Source organism: Choloepus didactylus, chromosome 8 (assembly GCF_015220235.1).
Source record: "Choloepus didactylus isolate mChoDid1 chromosome 8, mChoDid1.pri, whole genome shotgun sequence".
NCBI lineage: Eukaryota > Metazoa > Chordata > Mammalia > Pilosa > Megalonychidae > Choloepus > Choloepus didactylus.
In genome coordinates this window covers 60,315,045-60,335,362 of record NC_051314.1, presented here as the reverse complement: position 1 = coordinate 60,335,362, position 20,318 = coordinate 60,315,045, and the positions used below count along the sequence as shown (strand labels likewise).

Genomic DNA, 20,318 nt, shown 5'->3' with positions numbered 1-20,318 from the left:
ATTTGAGATGGGCCTTGAATGATGGGTGGAACATCAGTCTGCAACAAGATCAGGAGAACATTTCATTAGAATCCATAGCATTGTTCAGATATATAAAGATGGTGTTGTTTCTGGAGGTGACCAGTAATCCAGTATGATCAAAGATATTGGCAAATATATGAGGTATAGTGATAGAAAGGAATGTAGCAATCAATGCAGATTAGGTCCAAATTAACAAGAGTCTTGATTGCCAGGCTAAGGAGTCTGAACTTGACTGTGTAGGTTCTTGGAAGCCTTTGAAAGTTAAACTGTTTCACACAGCAATAAAAGTCCTCTATAAATGAATTGCCACCTCCATTTGCAGCTTAAATTCTCAGCACCCAAATTCCCTATGAGCACATTTATATTCTCCCTGAGATCCATACATACTATACTACCATTTCTTTATTCCCCAAACATGCCATGTCATTTTATACCCCCATGCCTTTCCATTGCTTATCTTGTTCTGAATTGCTTTGTAGCACCCCTACCTCCCCTATCAAAATCTTACTCATTGAAAAATCACCAACCTAAGCACTACATCCATGATAGCCCTATCTCAAATCAGAAATTAATTGCTCTTTTCTTCTACAATTGATTTTTTTTTTTTTTTTTTTTTGCCTTATTGTAGTTAGTCTAGGTAGAGATATTGTGGGTAGATTGACCCAACAGTCATCCCCAAGTCCATTCTTTCTCCTTTGCTCTTCCCAACGGAGGGGTTGGAAAACCTAAATACTCATTTCTGCAGCTTTCCTTATAGCTAGGCATAGTCATGTGGCACAGTGCTGATGTATCTGTGAAGGACTTACCAGGGGAACTTTTGCTTCCTTATAAAAGAGACAGGCACATGAGGGGAGCTCTCTTTTTTCCTGCCATGAACACTGACACTTTGCTCAGAGATATGGCAGCTATCTTGCAATCATGAAGTGGAAAGCACAAAGTCAAGTGCATGGCAAGGATGGCAAAGTGAAGTAATGGGATACTGTCTGACCAGGGCTACTCATCCAAAGACTTCTTACATGTGAGAAATATATTTCTTTATTGCATAAGCCATTGTTAGTTGGATTTTCTATTCCTCTCTCCTGAATGCATTCCTAACTGATAGAATCTATTCACCTATCTTTACTACTAGATCAACATATTTTAAATTCCTTAATGGTAGGTTTCAATTATCTTCATATTTGGATTTACATTTTATTGCCCCAACCCCTAGTACAGGCCCTCAGAAAATGCTCAACTGATTGAATAATTCAATTGATTGGTTTAATTTATCAGTGTGATCAAGTAAACTAAGAATGAGAGGAAGAAACTAAACACAGCTAAATAGACACGATTTTATATTGTACTTTAAAGATATTCTGTGACACCTTTCTTTTTTTCCTTTAAACATGTTCTCCTGTTGATATGTTACCTAATCTGGACAAAGCAGAACTCAGAATATTAGTGACTCAATGTCCATCTTATTTAGATGAACTTTGGAATGGAAGGCATATTAGTAACTTATTTTTGTAAGATATCGCTCAAGGAAAAAGTAAATAAGCAGTAACCGTCAAATAAATACAGCTGGACTTCCCAGTGATGTCATTGTGTTTCACAGCCTATCACTCCTTGTTTAGGTTATTCCATTATAAATACATTCAGGTAGGCATCTGCTATGTTCGTTAAACCCTAAAGATCCACCCTGAAGTTATTTTCAGTAGTTCTGTTCCATTTAAAGCTTCATTTAAAATTAACAAGCAATTGCTGTGGTTGAATGGGAGGACTCAAAACACATTCACTCCCTAGCATGCGTTATCCAGTGCCAGGAGGTGGAACTGCCCAATATGTTTTCTAATATCAAATAGTATTATTAAAAACATTAGTCTTTAAGACCGTGGGTATAATATTGTAACTTCTATAGAGGTCTTTTCCCCTGTTTTCTAGATCCGTGCAAAAATTAATAGTAAAAGGTTAGTATGCATTAAGTTCTTTTAGAATGACCATCTAAAACCAATTTTTTTAAACAATTACTTGACTATCAGTTTAAAAGATCATTTCCCCGGATACTGAAGTAATGCAACAATGCTGCTTTTACATATAATAAAATGAAATCCATAACCAAAAACTAACACTGCCTGGATATGCTTACTAAGCAAACATTTCTCTCATAAATGTGTTTGGAACTGAAGTAGTTTCTCAACTAGAATGAGAATGCCATAGTGAGAAATGTACCCAGCATTTAAAATGACAATGGAAATCTCAGTGCCTCATATATTTCTCTCCCCATAACAAAATAGCATAATTACGTCTCTGTCTTTCATAGAAAGAAAAGCACTTGGAGTCAATTAGCTTTAAGAGCTTGTAGGTAAGAAAATCAAACCTAATTGAAATGCATTCTGGCAATTCCAAGACTGCACATCTTGTCAACATTAAATAGGATCTGATTTAAGTGATTATTCCTTTAAATGGTAACATGTATTAGTGAAAGTGCGGTGAAGCATCTAACAAAAACTCAATGTGCCCTCTGCTGTCACTGTGATTTTCAGTGATGGTGTGGACAGGGAGATGAAGATTCATTATAATAAAAACTCACATCAATAAAAAGCTAAGTGGAAAAGGGTATTTTCAGCATGTATGTTAGATATTTGCATTTGATGGACACAACTACATAGTCTTCCAACCAATGTAAAACTGACCAGAGAGACATGTTCTGAAATAACAATTACATGGGACATTATAATACACGTTAGATGTCTACGAAATATGATATTTTTATCTCCATTTTAAGTGGATTTTATGTCAGAAGTTTGATAAACATGTACCTAAATTCTGTAGGCAGCTTTAAAAACAAAATAAAGACAGGGATGATATTCATAGTCTCCTTGATTAAATAAGTTATTATGTATGTTTTTCTAATATATATGTGTGGTTTTTGGAGGGGAAAATGCCTGCAAAATGCTATCACGTTGCAAATGCCATATCTGTTAAATAAGTGCTCTCAATAGAACAACGTCATTAAGTGGAGGTTGGTCTCCATGCATGTCAACCCAGGCAATTCCGGTCTCCAAGACACGTTCATTATATATTTCCAGATAACTGAAGCAAATGTAGGTTGTGTTGCCTATTTATGACAATTAATAACAACATCAGCATTAATTGAGCCCTATGCATGCACTAGGTCACTGAATTCTCCTAACACCCCTATAGTAGGTTCCATTACCATATCTACTGAGCCAATGAGGTAACTACAGAAGGGATAGACAGGTCAGAAACTTGCTCACAGTCAAATAACTGTAAGCACTTAGGCCTGATTCTACTGCTAAAACATTATGCATTACATTGCCCTGGGAATTAGGGACTTTGCCAGATTCCAAAGTAGCAAACAAAGCACAATTTCAATGATTTCATTGAGCACTGACTAATATTTACATCAAGATTTTCCTGTTTTTAAAACATTACTTCATTTTATCTGTTCAGCTCACTCTCAGGCAAGAATCCCTTAGAAAATACATTGTCCAATTGGTAGAAATTGTCAAAGTGACCTCTTTGTCTTTATACTATGTTTTAATGACAACTTAAAATTGTGCTTCTCTCTCCACTAATTGGCCTTCTTTGTCACCGTTCTTCTCTTCTCTTCCCCAATTAGGGAAGCCCAAATATCACAGAACTGTTAGATTAACCCACAATACTGCAAGATGCTGTTCTAAATACCAATAAATTTCACAAGAGACCTTGGCAGTAAAGTGGATGAAAGGAACAAACACTTCAGTAATGTATGAAGCATTACACATGGGCATCTACACTACCCCCAAAAGGCAAGCTTCAGAGACACATCATATGCAAACCTTGTAGAGCTTCCATGAAGCATTAGCATTGATTTACTATCCTGGGTGGACTGCTTGCAAAAGCAAGTGATCTCTAAAGTACTTTAGAAGGGAGAGGAAAAAAAAATCTTCACTCAATTTAATTCCTCAAGGAATAGGTTTATTTGCTGCCATGTGATCATGTCTAATAATATTGTAGCTCTTTTAGAGAGGATGGATATGATTTCCCTAACCCACATCTCCCATCTGAGAAACTGCAATAACAATTAACTATTAATGACAAGAAGAAAATAAGCCTTCTTTTCCCTTGGCAATCTGTCACACTGAACTCAGATGGTAGCTTGAAAAGCAGTTTGGTATATTTATCTGTCAAAAGAATATCATCCTTGGGATAAGAAATGCATGCTTTTCAGAAGAGTGCCCTCCTTATAGATAAAACCAAAGCTAAATGGTTTTTAAATTATTATTGCAGATGCATGTCCATAAATCATGAACAGATGGAAAATTTTACTTAATAGAATCAGCAATAGGAAAATTGTTCCCCTGCTTTCTGGAGTTATAAAGTCAATTCCCAGTTTAATTGGTTGATTTTTTAGATATTCTTCTTTTCTAAAATCAATGTTTGAGTATCAAATTAATTATAAGTTTTAGAATCTGGGGGAAAGAATGTTAATACGCTTGGACAGAATTTGCTGCACTTTGACTGACTCAGTATCAGGGTTGGGAACCACTGCTTTATCCAATGTCTTTTTTGCTATAATATATACTGCCTTAAATTTGTTTTGTATATGCAGCAGAAACCAAGCTTCTTGTCTTCTTTTTTCCCAAGCAGATAAATGCATCATCCAGTCCATGTGCATTGCCTAAATAAATGGCACATTTTTGACCTAATTTTCTTCTAAAAGGTTGATATTCAATTTATTTAAAAGAATATTAGCATTAAATGAAGAGTATACACTCTTGGCAAAGTTTCCTAGAAGACAAAGAATAATTTCACTGTTGGCCCACTACTTATCCTTTGGATAAACTTCTGAGAACTCTACTTACCTCAAGATGCATGTTTTACTTTGTTGTCAAAGTGAAACTTGAACCTATTGGAAATTTCCCTATCAAAACCTTTTTCCCATCCCCTTTGTATTTAGCCCATGAATATCTTAAATACTGTGGAGAGTTTGTTTCTTGAAATATGAGAAGTCAGGAATTCCATTTTCATCACGGAGTGACAGGGACTGATTTACCCTCCTGCCTTAAACAAATGTAAAACCAGATAGTATACATGTAACAACATTTTTCAGACATTGGACAACCAGCAGCATAAGACATGGATACCTGAGATAAAGAACCAAATGAGTGAGCCTTACCAGTGCCTCAGCACACTGCCTGGAGAGAGGGACAACCCAAACAGAGCTCAGAGGTCTACCTGAGTTCAGAATCCAGGAGACCATGGAGGTTGGAGTTTACAGGGCAGAGTATGAGAGAGAGAGAGAGAGAGAGAGAGAGAGAGAGAGGCAGTGAGGGGAGATTGAGAGAGACAGGAAGAGAGCATGTATGCTATACGGAATGGAGAGAGCTGAGGGAGGCAGGGGGTGGGGTGGGGATTGCTTCAGAGATCAGCTCAAGTCTTCAGCTGAGTCCTGATCAGTCCTGCATTTAGGAAAAAGTCCTGAAGCAGAGAGGAAAAAAAAAAAAAAACTAGAAAATAATGGGCAGAACAATCCTTAGGGTTCACACAGGCCTGGGAATAGTTCATATTTCCAACAGTCTGAATGAAAAAAAACTTATAATATACAGGGTAATAGGTGGAATATTAGCCCCAGATCAGGGGTTCACAAACTTTTCTACACAATTTTCAGATAATAAATATACTAGGCTTTGTGGGTCATGAAACAAAATTGAGGATATTTTGTAGGTATTTACATAATGAGAGAGAAAAATCCTGCCCCCCACCCTATTTGCCTGGCATAGGTCATCCCACATGGGGGATATGGTTTGTGCCTGGTTGTTAGTCACTGGAGACAGTCATTGGATAAGGACAACCAGACTGGTGGGGGGAGGGGGGCCGACTCATAGGTGGGGGGATGTTAGCTACTTGATCAGTTTCACTCTCTTCCCAGTGATACCCCAATCCAGATGCATCTGTTTCTCCTCCAAGAGAGCCCAGTCATCTTAACTTGGGCAGGTGGCTGGAGGTGAGTCAACTTGTTGTTTCTAAGTCCCAGACTAAGATGCCACTGCTTGATGCTTTAAAGTTGTCAACAGTGGAGTACCCAACTTGTAGATGGCAACCCATGATGGTCCTGGACAGTAGTGAGGCACAACCAGCAACAGAGGAGGCAGGTACTGGAAATGGAGGGTGTGCAGTAAAGGATTAATCTTGCCAGAGAGATTTGGCCTTTGCTCTTGGCCCTTGGAATGTCCTGCCTGATAAAGGTATTTTGTTTATCTAGGGGCCTTGGGCAATGCCAGATAGGCTGTGCTAATAATGTGATTTATGGTGGGGGGCCTTGGGTCACATGGTATCGTCTCCATCTCTGCAGAGACTGGAGATTGAGGTCAGCCACATGGGTGGTCAACTATGTCTATGTGATTGAGCCCCAATACAAACTCTGTACATCAAGGCTTGGGTAAGCTTCCCTGGCTGACAATACTCCAACCATGTGTACTGTCATACATCATTGCGTGTTGTCACACTTCATTGTGTATTGCCACAACTCACTGTTGGGAGAAATAGACACTGTACAACTCTACTCAGAGAAGACAACTAGAAGTTTGAGGCTTGATGTCTCCTGGATCCTGCCCTATGTGCTTCCTCCTGTGTCTGATTTTCATTTGTATCCTTTCACTGTAATAAACCATAATTGTGAGTATAACAGCTTGGCTGATTCCAGTGAGTACTTCCAGTGAATTATTTGAATTATTGAACCTAGGGGTAGTCTTTGGGATCTCAAATTTTGCAGAGGGGAATGCCCAGCTTGGTTTCTGTGGCCATAGTGCTATCCCACTTGAGTACTATCCATGGGACGTACAGACACAGATAATGGGCTGGATTTGGTCTGTAGGCTATAGTTTGTTGACCCTTGCCCTAGTATAAACACTGTTCTGGCCTCACCTTACAAAGCTTAAAGCAAAGCTGAAAAGAATCAACTATTTCTAAGTAATTTAACAACTTTGAAACTTAACAAAGCAATTTAACAAAGCCCAATGATACTGCATATATATAGGGGTATATGCAAATAGGATTAATAGCAGATTAGACACTACCAAAGAATGGATTAGTGAGCTTGAAGACATAGCAAAATAAACTAACCAAATTGAAACACACAGAGAAAAAAGATTGAAAAATGAACAGAGCCTCAGTTAGCTGTGGAACAACTTCAACTAGCCTAACAAATGTGTCGTATACATAAAAGGAGAGAGGAGGGGAATCAGAGAAAATATTTAAAGAAATACTATATGGAAAATTTCCAAGCTTAATGTAAACTATAAAACCACTGATCCAATAATTTCAATGAACCCAATGTAGAAGAAACATGAAGAAAACTACAATACAACATAACCTAACCACACGGTTTTAAAATATAAGAAAGACTGTCATAATTGAGTTTACCATTAGCAAAAGGATTTTGAGGGAAATACAAATTCAAGAAACCTCCTTAGGGGACAGATTTAGTAGTATGAAAACCAAAACTTCAGAGAGAACATAGAGCCTCTGGTAATTTGTGTGTGCTAAGAAGTTGAAATTGCTAGTTTTGCCAAATTATTAATGTTGAAGCTGTGAAAATGATGTAGAAATTTCATTCAGTCATGAATCTAACTAATAGTCATTCAACAAACATTTGAGCTCCTATTTCTGTAAAAACACATTAGGACATGTAAAGACGAAGAGCACTAACCCGGCCTCAGAGACCGAATAATCTAGTTACCTTCCAAATGTTATGGCTGAAACCATTTTATAATTCTTTGACAGACAGATATATAGAATTTAGCTGCTTTTCTCACATTTCCTGATCACATATTACACTGAAGATTAAATTTCAGCTAACTTAGAAGAAATGCCCTTTCCTGAGTTATCTATATCTTCTTAATGCATGAAATCATTCTCTAGGACGGGTGGTATTGCTTATGGTAAAAATAGTTTTCTGTTCAGTCACCTCTTTAATTCATCGCTCTTTATCTCCAGCACAAATGTTACCTGAAGCTTCTTATCTAAAACTTTATGACAAGTAAAAAGGTAACACTTATGCAATGGTATACAAATATTTATAAACAAATATGAAACAGATGAGTACACACCAAGATAAAATGACCTTTACATAGGAGTATATGCAAATATGAAAATAAATGAGCAGTCCTTAAGAAAAATGACCTTTAAACAGGTCTATATACTTTAGTAGTAGTTAACACAATAAAACCTAGTCTGAAGTAGATAATAAAGCAGAAAATACTTCAGCCTTGAACATGAGTACTGGCTAAAGGAAAATGTAGTAAGAGAACTTTCAGAGGTGTGCAAAATGATTCATTGCAGTGAAGGAGGAGATATTTAGAAATTCTATTTATATTTGTGTTTATTCAGTTCTTTAGAGTTTTCTCTTGAGTAAGATTTATAAAATGCATAAAATACTACTATACCGGTATACAAATTGACACATAATATTTTTTAAATAGATAAAACATGGGTCCAAAACCATTTGGAAACTGTGGGCCTAGGCAATTTATTTTCAAATGCTATTAGAAACAGAATTTTATAAAAGCAATTAGCAGATTGATGAAGCTGATTTGATTAACAAAAGAACACAAAATGAAGGATTATGGATAATAGTTTTATTTTATCAACTTCAACTTCCGAATTTGTTTATGACCTCTAAACCTGTGGAATTTGAACAAAGGCAACTATGTTTTGAAACCTTAAGCAAAAAGAATTTTAAATTAATTTTAAAAGAGCATATTTATATTTGGGGCAAAGAATATCACAAATAGCTTGAAATAACATGAGAGAAATGAACAGCATCTGTGGAAGCAAACTGGCTGCCATCCAAGACTTTATGATGGAGTGAGTACTTTTATGCATATATACACGACAATGCTTAACATCTACAATTTAAACCATGAAGGATTACTTGCTCAAAACTAACATTAGACATCACCTCACTGTAGTCTATGCTTTCAGATCCAGTGACGTTCAATAGGCCAAGAAAAGACTGAGAGCTGCTCCAAAGAAATGCCAGTTCAAAAAGTTTGATTAAAAAAACAAACAAACATAAAAACAAAACAAATTGTCCATACAGTACTGTGTCCCCTAAGAAAGGAGATGTACATCTTTCAACAGATATATTTGTCACAACTGGCCACATACATCAAACATGTGTTGAAAACAATAGCTCCTTTTAATGTCTTGATGCTGACTGGGTATAGGTTTGTTGTGCTTGAGAACTGGTGCAAAGGCTAATGTGGCTGGAGCTCAGGCAGTGAGGGGGAAGAGTAATACTAGAGAAATCTGGAGAGGAGTCAGGAGCCAGATCAAGGAAGACCTTGCAGGCTGTGCTATGGGGTTGAACAGAAATCCTCAAACACAGATGTTTTTGTAGTAAAGGATATTTATTAAGCTAGAAAATATTTGTTGGTATGTCTGATTTCCTCGGTTAATGTGTAGAATTTCAAATACTGATAGAGAAATAAATCTTAACATTCCAGAAAGCAGTCACATACTTAAGCATTTATCGAGCAGCACTGTATACAGGGCATGGTGCTGGGCGCTGCAGGAAATACAAAGGAAAGACTGCATTGAGGAGGTGACACTTTAACCTAAGGGGCCACTTTACAAGAACCACTAGTCTAATTACCCTGGAGAACAGGAAACATGGAGGGGTAGAATGTGACAGAAAGAAGCATAAACCTGAATAAATTTGAATTATCAATTGGAATCCGTATTAGTTAGTGGTAGAGACAGAAAGCATTCCCCGAGAAAAGGATGGAGTTTGCAAAACACACAAATATGAGTTATGCTTTTCTGTATCAGGAAAATAAACAATCCATGCTGCCAGGAGGAAGACGAGTAAAAATTAATGGCAGAACCTAAGTTTATTTTTTCTCAAATTTAGAAAAATGAATTTTAATGTTCATGAAAAACATGTGTTATGCAGCATGGAGGTTGAGCCAATTACTTGTTTATTCATAATTTCATGTCTCTGGTATCAGATGTATGGTGGAGAAACAGCCAAGGGAAAGCAAGAGATGCCAGGATTCTGCATGCAATTAGATGCAAGCTGTGGAGCCTTTCCCCTCCCAGTTCACAAAGACATTTATATAAATAACTCCCCCTACCTTCCAGGGATGAGCTGAAAGAAAGCAGAAGCCGGAAATTAAACGACTCCATCCCTCAATACTGAGGCAGGGTTGTCAATAATTAGTCTCTGAAAGAAAGCATTTCAAAATGCTCTTTTGGCCTTTAGAAAATTGCCACAAAGGAAAAGGGCACTGACTTCCTATGACTATAATTGAAAGGCCTCTCATCTCTTAATTCATTAGCATTAGCATAATGCTAATAAAACTAAGGTCACAGTGCTTGACTCCTTTAGACTAATTTTGCATGTGTGTATTTTTATTGTTGGGTGCAATCCCTTTCCTCTACATCCAACTAAAATAACATTCAAGTAAAACCAATCATTTTGGGCTCATCTCCTTTTCTCTTAACTTTTCTTTCTCCTAGCAACACAAAGTATATATATACACACACACATACACAGAGTTGTTTTTTCTTCTTTTCTCTCTCTCTCTGAAATAACATGGCTTATAGGCTAGAATAACCCAGAGGTTTAAGACCCTCTTTTAGTTGAGTGAGATAGAGAAGGGAACAAAAGAGGTATTGTTAAACTTGCAAATAATTAAATGCAATTATAACAATGAAAGAAATGGATGGTGAGTTACTGAAATATATCCTCAAATTGGCTCATAGGCAGGGCAGAACAGTGATGGAAATGACAACTATCTGGAAACCTAGACAACACTGCCAATCTCACTCAAGTTAAAATCATGGCATCAAGCCTAGCTGACCATTTTATCTCATAGAAACTAGAGAAAGTGATTAGCAGAAAAACTGTTCTGAACCTAGTTCTGACCAGTGGCAAAATAATCGGCTCCTTCCTCTACACTCCCACAGGGCTTGCCCTATGTTTATTTTATTTTATGGGTATTTCTTTTTTAAACTTGCATTTATTATATTTCCATCCTAACTCTCTTTACTTAGCTTGGAGCTTCATCTCTCTCCCTACAGTCCCCACAGTCTGCAAGAGTAAAGGCTGGATTCTCCAGGAGAGAATAAAGGCATGACCTCAGCTAAGGGGGGTGGTGTCTGTCTGTCCAGGGAACAGTTTCTTGCTGGGGAGAGGTAAGCCTACATAGAAGTCTCACAGGCTGAAAGACAAAGCCAGACAGCAGCTGAGAGAGGGCAGGACTAGCTACAAAGCGGCTACTCCATCCATTTGTCTCGTCATGAGTCGAACATGGTATTCGGCCTGTGGGTCCTAGTTCAGATGTCTATGTGGTCATATTGGTGGCAGTCATCGGGGCTGTGAGGGGTCAGGGAGTGAAGGATGCACAGCAGTAATGGAGAGATAAGGGGAAGGCACTGGATGGAGCTCTCTCCAACCTGAGAGGACCAAACACTTCCTCCCTCAACAAGTGTTCATGAAACCTCTAACCTTGACATACTGCTCTGGACCTAACCTTAGACAGAACTTCCTCTGGGAAGCAGCCTCTGGGTTAGTGACCTTCCTCCGTATCCACACAGCAACCCTCGCTTAGTCTCACTACAGCCCTCAACGATCTGTTGGAATTGTCTGACTATGAACCCTTTGACTCAGGGGCTATATTTTGTTCACTCTTGTGTCCACATGGTCTAGCATAGTGTTGGAACATGGTAGCCAATTAACAAAATTTTTTTTCATTGAAGGAATACATAATTTTTGAGCATGATAACACCTATAAATGTTTAAAAAATATAAAGGGTGGCCATATAATAAACTTTAGTATCTTCACTGAGAAACCATGATGGATAAAAGCTACTAGGAAGCCTGTTAAAGAAAACCACATTTGAGGGCTAACATACATGTGCAAAATACTACACCATATATGTTTGAGCATGGTTTACAGACAATTTTTGGTTTTCTTGGGAAATCTTCCTGGAATACCCATGGACTGGCTGGTGACTTTGGCTGCTGAGTGCTATTGTTTTCCTCTTCCTCCTGAGAAAGCAGGGACTTGGTTGCAAAAATTTGGCTATGCCTCCATGAGGAGGTGTTTCTGTAAGAGTAAAGATGAAAAAGCACCAATCTATAAGGATGAAGCGAAGATGACTCTCACTCACTGCTGTGACAGTGGGTCACTAGTGACAATCACTAAAATCATTCGGTGCTTAAGTTTTTATGGAGTATTCTAAGTGCTTTCCATACATTTACTTCTCACAACAAACCTAGTAGGTAGACAATATTATGACTCCACTTTCCAGTCAAGGAAACTGAGTAGAAAGGTTAAGTTACTTACCTAAATTCACCTAGAGAGTAAGTGGCAGAGGCAGAATTCCAATCCACACAGCCTGCCCTCCCCGCCCCCTGCCCAGTGACCACTCACAATTGCTATACTGCCTTGCTGTTCACACAAAGTGTACCCAATTTCAAACATACGCCTCATAATTCCACAGAGGCAGAAGCCACCACTTACCACTTACTATATGGATGACTCTGGGCTTGGTGCTAATGGAGAGGAGAAAACTGGACATGCTTTAAAGCAATTAGAGATGTTACTGTCTCTCATGCACAGTGTTTCCTTGTGGGGTCCCAGCTGCCTGGTTTTATGCTTGCTTCTGAGGGGCAGGGAGTGTGTCCTGCCTACTTATATTTCTCTTAGAATCTTACATTGTGCCTAGCACACAAAAGCTCCTCAATCAAGGGGGGCGAGATGATGGATAGAAAATATCAGTGTAAGCCCATATGATTGCCGTATAGTTGACATTTAGTCTTCTCAGTTATTTTCAGAATAAAAAAGTATCACACTCTCTTTTTATTAAATATTTTAAGCTCTTGTAAGCATATATCCCCTGATTTAAATATTTATATCATCAATCTTCTTTTCTGCAAATGGTGTTTTCCTACCACAGAGATTTTAAGCATTTTTATTCTGGGTCTTTCTGAAGTCTTGAGTGTATTTCTAAGGGGAAAGGAGGAATTTGGAGAGGAGAGGAAAAAGAGGGAGGAGAGAAAGGAAGGTGGGAAGGAAGAGGTAAGTAGGTGAGAGAAATGCCAGTGTTACTGAAATCCTGTATTGTTATAGAGAAGAAAGCTGAAATTTTGGTAACACCTTTCCTCCAATTAATGAGGAAATGGAATAGTGCTAATAGGGTGTGGAAAGAAGGCGTGGGGTGCAAATGCAACAGTAATAATGGGGAAGGTGAGAAAAGGGGGAAGGTTGGGTACTCACCCCCATCTCCTAAGGTGGTAACACTGACAACAACTTATGCTAATAAGTCATCTGCTCTCCAACTCCTTTGTCTGGGAACTCCTTAGAATTCCTATTTAATGACACCTAGGAAACAACTTCTATAAACCAGATAGAGCTAAAACAGCTAAAAACCCAGCCTTTTAATTCCCCATGGCAAGATGCATTCGGCGAAACACAATAGAGAAGGATGACCATCCATCCTAGGTTTTTCCCAAACCATTCTGATTTGAAATGTTCCATCCTGTTGATCACATAAGCACACCTAAACTTTTTGATTCATGTGCCCTGATTTTTGGTTTGAAAGTCAAGTCAGCATAAGCTGATGTGATGAATGTTCAGGGATATGAGTGATTGCAAAATATTTACTGAGTTCATTAGTTCTTGGTTCCAGATCATGTCAGTCTTGTGCCTAAAACTTTCCATTGACTTTCATAGGTCCAGAAAAAATCTAAAAACCTTGCCACAGCCCTCAAGGCCCTATCAGACCTGATGTCTACCGCCTTGCCCTCTAAGAACTGCCCTCCAGTTATTTGGCCTGCTTTCTGTTCCGTGAACATCATGCTCTTTCCTACCTCAGGGCCTTTACCCTCACTCTTCCCTTGCCTGCATGTCCTTTCTCTGGAAGCTTTTCATGACAGGCTTCAAACATCAGCCCCTGCCTAAACTAGCACTACCTTTAAGCCCTGCCTAAGCTAGCACTACCCTTCCCTGGACACTTTCTTGTGCATGAACTTCTAATATCAACTTCATAGCATTTATCATTATCTACAATCATCTTACCAGACTGTAAGCTGTTGGAGGGGAGGGTCCATGCCTGTCCAGCCCCTACAATAGTGTCTTTTTTTTTTTATTAAAAAAATTTTTTTTAATTTTTTAAATTCAGTTTTATTGAGATATATTCATATACCATACAATCATCTATGGTGTACAATCAACTGTTCACAGTACCATCATATAGTTGTGCATTCATCACTGCAATATATATATATATATATATATATATATATATATATATATACACACACACACACACACACACACACACACACACATATACACATATATTTTTACTGAGATTGTTCAGATACCATACAACTATCCAAAGATCCAAAGTGTACAATCAATTGCCCACGGCACCACCATACAGCTGTGCATCCATCAACACAATTATTTTTTTTCAATTTTTAGAACATTTTCACTACTCCAGAAAAGAAATAAAGACAAAGAAAAGGAAACTCAGATCCTCCCATAACCCTAACCATGCCCCCCCCCCCATTATTGATTCATAGTTTTGGTATAGTACATTTGTTACTGTTGATGAAAGAATGTTAAAATACTACTAACTGTAGTATATAGTTTGAAATAGGTATATATTTTTTCCCCATATGCTTCTCTATTATTAACCTCTAGTTATAGTGACATACATTTGTTCTGGCTCATGAGAGAGATTTCTAATATTTGTATAGTTAATCACAGACATTGCCCACCACAAGATTCACTACTTTATACATTCCCTTCTTTTAACCTCCAGCTTTCCTTCTGGTGACATGCGTGACTCTGAGCTTACCCTTTCCACCACATTAACACACCTTTTAGCACTGTTACTTATTCTCATTACATGCTACTATCACCCCTGTCCATTTCCAAATATTTAAGTTCACCCTAGTTGAACATTCTGCTCATAAAGAGCAACCGCTCCCCATTCTTTAGCCTCATTCTGTATCCTGGTAACTTATATTTCATGTCTATGAGTTTACATGTTGTAATTAGTTCATATCAGCGAGACCCTGCAATATTTGCCTTTATGTGTCTGTCTTATTTCACTCAGTATAGTGCCCTCAAGATTTCTTCATCAACCCATTTCTTTTAAGATGGTTTTGTTCAAACACTATATATTCCATCCTAAGTAAACAATCATTGGTTCCCCGTATAGTCATGTATTTATGTTTTGAGCACCATCACCACTCTCTATATGAAGACATTTCTTCCCCAAAGATGGAGGAAGAGTCAAAGAAGGCAGAGAGGCAAAAGAAAAAGGCAAGACAAAGAGAGAAAAACAAACAAACAAACATCAAAAAAAACTTGATAGCTGGAAAGCAACAAAAGGAAAGATAGCATTAGCCTAAAGTAGAATAAAGAGTCAGACATCATCAACAATGCCTGGAGTCCCATACCCTTTCCCTATTCCCCCTTCCCCCCCATATGCATTTAGCTTTGGTATATTGCTTTTGTTACATTAAAGGAAGCATAATACAATGTTTCTGTTAATTGTAGCCTCTAGTTTGCATTGATTGTATTTTCCCCCATCCCACCCTATTTTTAACACCTTGCACTGTTGACATTCATCTGTTCTACCTCAAGTAAAAACATATTTGCACCTTTTATTACAATCATTGAGCACCCTAGGTCTCCCTGAGTTACACAGTCCCAGTCTCTAGTGTTCATCTTTTGTTCTGGTGTCCCACATGATCCCAGCCTTCCTCTTTCAACTATATTCACAGTCATCATTGTTTAGTGTACTTACATTGCTGTGCTACTATCTCCCAAAATTGTTTTCCAAGCCTCTCACTCTTGTCTTTTCCTTTCTGTCTGCAGTGCTTCCTTGAGTGTTTCCTGTAGAGCAGGTATCTTGTTCACAAACTCTGTCATTGTCTGTTTGTCAGAGAATATTTTAAGCTTTCCCTCATATCCGAAGGATAGTTTTGCCGGATATAGGATTCTTGGTTGGTGGATTTTCTCTTTCAGTATCTTAAATATATCACCCCACTTCCTTCTTGCTTCCGTGGTTTCTATTGAGAAATCCACACATAGCCTTATCAAGCTTCCTTTGTATGTGATAGATCGCTTCTCTCTTGCTGCTTTCAGGATTCTCTCTTTATCTTTGATGTTTGATAATCTAATTATTAAGTGTCTTGGCATAGGCCTATTCAGATCTATTCTGTTTGGGGTATGCTGCACTCCTTGGATCCGTAATTTTATGTCTTTCGTAAGAGATGGGAAATTTTCATTGATTATTTCCTCTTTTATTTCTTCTGCCCCTTTTCCCTTCTCTTCTCCTTCTCGGACACCAATGACATGTAAATTCTTGCTTTTCATTTTGTCTTTAAGTTCCTGGAGACATTGCTAGTATTTTTCCATTCTTTTCTCTATTTGTTCTTTTGTGTGTAGGCTTTCAGGTGCTTTGTTCTCCAGTTCCTGAGTGTTTTCTTCTGCCTCTTGAGATCTGCTGTTGTATGTTTCCATTGTGTCTTTCATCTCTTGTGTTGTGCCTCTCATTTCCATAGATTCTGCCAGTTGGTTTTTTGAACTTTCAATTTCTACCTTATGTACATCCTGTGTTTTCATTATACAGTTCAGCTCTTTCACCATATCTTCCCTAAACTTTTTGAATTGACTTATTATTAGTTGTTTCAATTCCTGCATCACAGTTGAAGTGCAAGTTTGGTCCCCTGACCGGGCCATCACCTCATTTTTCTTGGTGTAGGTTGTAGTTTTCTGTTGTCTAGGCATGGTCTCCTTGGTTATGCCTATCAGACCTCCCCAGACCAGAATGGGCTAAGGTCCCAGAAGGAAGAAATATTCAGTATCCGGTTTCCCTGAGGGTGTGTCTTAGAAAATTGGTACACCCTCTGATGCCTCCGGTCACTGTGCTTTTCTGCCCAGCAGGTGGTGCCTGTTAGCCTACAATTCTTGACTAGTATAAGGAGGTGTGACTCTTTTTCCCCAAGTTCTGAATGAAAGACACGTGGTAGAGCTGGGTCCCAACCCTTTCCTCTTAGAGAAGATAGATGCCTTACACAGAGGTCATTAGCATTTCAGTGGTCTCTCTCTGTCTGTGCTATACCCTTGTCTGGGTTACAGAACTGGGAACTGAAAATGGCTGAGGCTTTCTCTACTGAGCCGAAAAAGGAACAGACAGTCCCCTTCATAGCTAGTCCGAGGTGACCCTCTGGCTCTCCAAGGTCAGTCATCACCCAAAACCTCTGTCTGCTTGTTGGGGATTCGTACTTTGTAGTGAGCAGTTCACACTTGTTAATTAAAACCCCAGTTGGAGCTCAGCTGAGCTATATTTGCTTGCTGGGAGAAAGCGTCTCTCTGGCACCATGAAGGTTTGCAGCTCAGGCTGTGGGGAGAGGGGTCTTCGGATTTGGATCTGCAGTTTTTACTTACAGATTTTATGCTGTGATCTCGGGCATTCCTCCCAATTCAGGTTGGTGTATGAAGAGTGAACAGTCACGTTTGTCCCCCCGCAGTTATTCTGGATTATTTACTAGTTATTTAAAGTTGTTCCAGGGGGACTACTTAGCTTCCACTCCTCTCTATGCTGCCATCTTAGATCAAGAGACTATAACAGTGTCTTAAACAAAGTAGGTATCTAATAAATATTTGTGTGACAAATGAATAAATAAAGGCATGTCTCATCTATTTTGGTAATTAATCAGTGTAAGGTACACAATATGCCTTAGAAATGAGGAGAGGGTAACAGTAGCCTCGAATGAAAATATCCCTAAAAAACCCCTCCCTGTCTCCACATTCCTTTTCTTGCCCACTTGATCTGCTCCCTTCCCCTCTGGCACCTCTTCTGCTACTTGCCTTATCATTTCTCAGCTAGTATTGCCTTACTGGGAAGACACATTTCTCAGGATAGTTTGTTACACCCACTGCTAAAATATTCAAGGATTAGGTCTAAGTGACCCTCTCTTGGGAATAAGTAGGGAAAGAAAATATCTTGAAATGGAAAGGGAGAATTACATGCATTTGGGTTTCATTTTTCTCTGCACATGTTCACAACACACAGAAACCACAGTCTTGTACTAAGGTGGACAGATTTCTAGCATGACAACCTCTCATGCTTACCCTTGACCATATTAGATTATTTCTCAGTATATAGTACTTTCTTACACATACTGTATGTAAAATACTTCATACTATTTTTATTAGCTGGAAGAATGTGGTTGGTTACCTGCATTAATTCAAACTTTGATCTCCTCTAAGTCTGTCAACAGATGCGGGGCAGTACCTAAAGCAACATTAATTTCATTATCAATTTTCACAAAATGAGGTAATGAGTGGTTGCTGGCAGTGTAGTGTGACCAATCCTTTAGTTCTCCTTTTTTGGTGGGGGAGGGGGGGGGCGGGAATTAAACATGAAAGCCAGCTCTTCTAGTTTCTGATATTTACTCATTGGAAATAAACATTTATTGAACATCTTCTAAATTCCAGGCATCAGGCAAGACACTGGGGACACAAAATCTAATAAGATATGTTCTTTGACTGTCTTCATGTATCTTATACTCTGAACAGATGAATATAGTACACTGAGACTGTGATGGAGACATGTGTGGGGAGTTATGGAAGCACAGAAAATCAGATTCCCTCCAACATGCAAGGTCCAGAAGGGCAGGGACTTGTCTATTCCAAATCCTGGTGTCTAGATCAGTGATTGGCACAAAATAGACACTCAACAAATACCTGATGAATGAATGAATGAATCTAAATCATACTGTGCTGTCAAATAAGATTTTCTGGAAGGAAGTCTGAGAAGGTGTCTACTCAAGAAAGAATGGTAGGGAAGGACCTTCTGACATATCCCCTACTTTACCCTGAATGGAAATCCTCACCCTATTCGTAAACTACTGTGTGTGATGATGAAGCATCTAAGAGTAAATGTGGGGAATAAATACATTAATTTACCTATATTTAAAGTCAGAAATCTGTATGCATTTATGGTCGGGTCTAAGCTTTTCTTTCTGAGGTTTTGCATGTCAAAGACAATTGTAATATTATTCGGCATAATAAACCAAGAAAGGCTGTCATCAAGTGTCTTCTCTGTGAATGACTGTTTTGGGCTGAGAAGAGCTTTTTCTAGTAAGGATATACCTAGATCTCTGACTCACAGGATCAACCTTCCAAGGAGCCCTGATTTTTGTGGTTGTGTCTGTCAGTCTGTCAGTGGTGCTGGTTGTGGGTTGCACAGGTTCAGGGTAGTTAAGCCTGCCCATGAGGTGTTAATAAATCAAAATGGTTTTCTATATTGTTATTAAAATTTATAAAGTGCTTCATAAGAGCAAAGTAGGAGTAGGTTGGGTCAGATATTATGATATTACTCCTCCTGCTTTAACAAATAAAAAAAAAATTGAGACTCAGATTGATTGGTTGATTTGCTGAAGATCACAAAGTTAGATGGTGGGAGAGCTGGACCTTGATCTCAGAATTTGGCTCCAGATCCAGCGCTAGTTCTCCTGCCCTGCATTACCTTCAAGGGACCAGCGAGACTCAGTCTACAAATGGAGCCATCAAAGAGATAAAACAAGAAAAAAGGCACCATCAGAGCCTGAGGTTAAAAAATTATATAACAGTAGAGTTCTCTGGTCATCACAACAACCAGCTATACCTGTGACTATGTATTGGTTAAAATAAGTTAGGCTATGTTACTGTAGCTATAAAAATAAAGCATTATTTCTCACTCATGCCCCTGATGTGCAAAGGGCATTCTGTTCACTGTACTCTTATCAGAGGCCCAGGGTGATGGAAGCCCCAACTTTTTTTTTTGGAGGGAGGTGGGGTGGGAGGTAGGCAAAGGTTTATTAGACAGTACACAGAAAGCCATAACCATAAAAGAAAAAATGGATAAATTAGACCTTCAAAATTTAAAAATTCTGCTGATCAAAACACACAGTTAGAAAATAAATAGGCAAGCCACATATTGGGAGAAAGTAGTCATAAAATCTAAATCTGACAAATGATTGGTTTCCAGATATATATAAAGAACCCTAATAGTTCAATAATAAAAAGATAACCCAATTTTTAAAAACAAGGGCAAAAAATTTGAACAGACATTTCACAAAGGAAGATATAGAATGGCTAACAAGCACATGAAAAAGCCATAAGTACCACTAGTTATAAGGCAAATGCAAATTAAAACCATAAAAAGATAACACTTTATACCCACAAACATGAATAAAATTAAAAGGATGGATAATACCAAAACACTGGTGAGAATGT

General features: G+C 38.3%; 1 protein-coding gene and 1 pseudogene across 1 annotated transcript in view; one reads left to right on the top strand and one right to left on the bottom strand.

The window, feature by feature from the left end:
* The window catches only part of PTPRR (protein tyrosine phosphatase receptor type R), a 289,941-nt gene that overhangs the window by 173,372 nt on the left and 96,251 nt on the right, over positions 1-20,318 (bottom strand). The gene's annotated exons all lie outside the window — the stretch shown is intronic.
* On the top strand, positions 9,746-9,830 carry LOC119543556 (annotated as a pseudogene).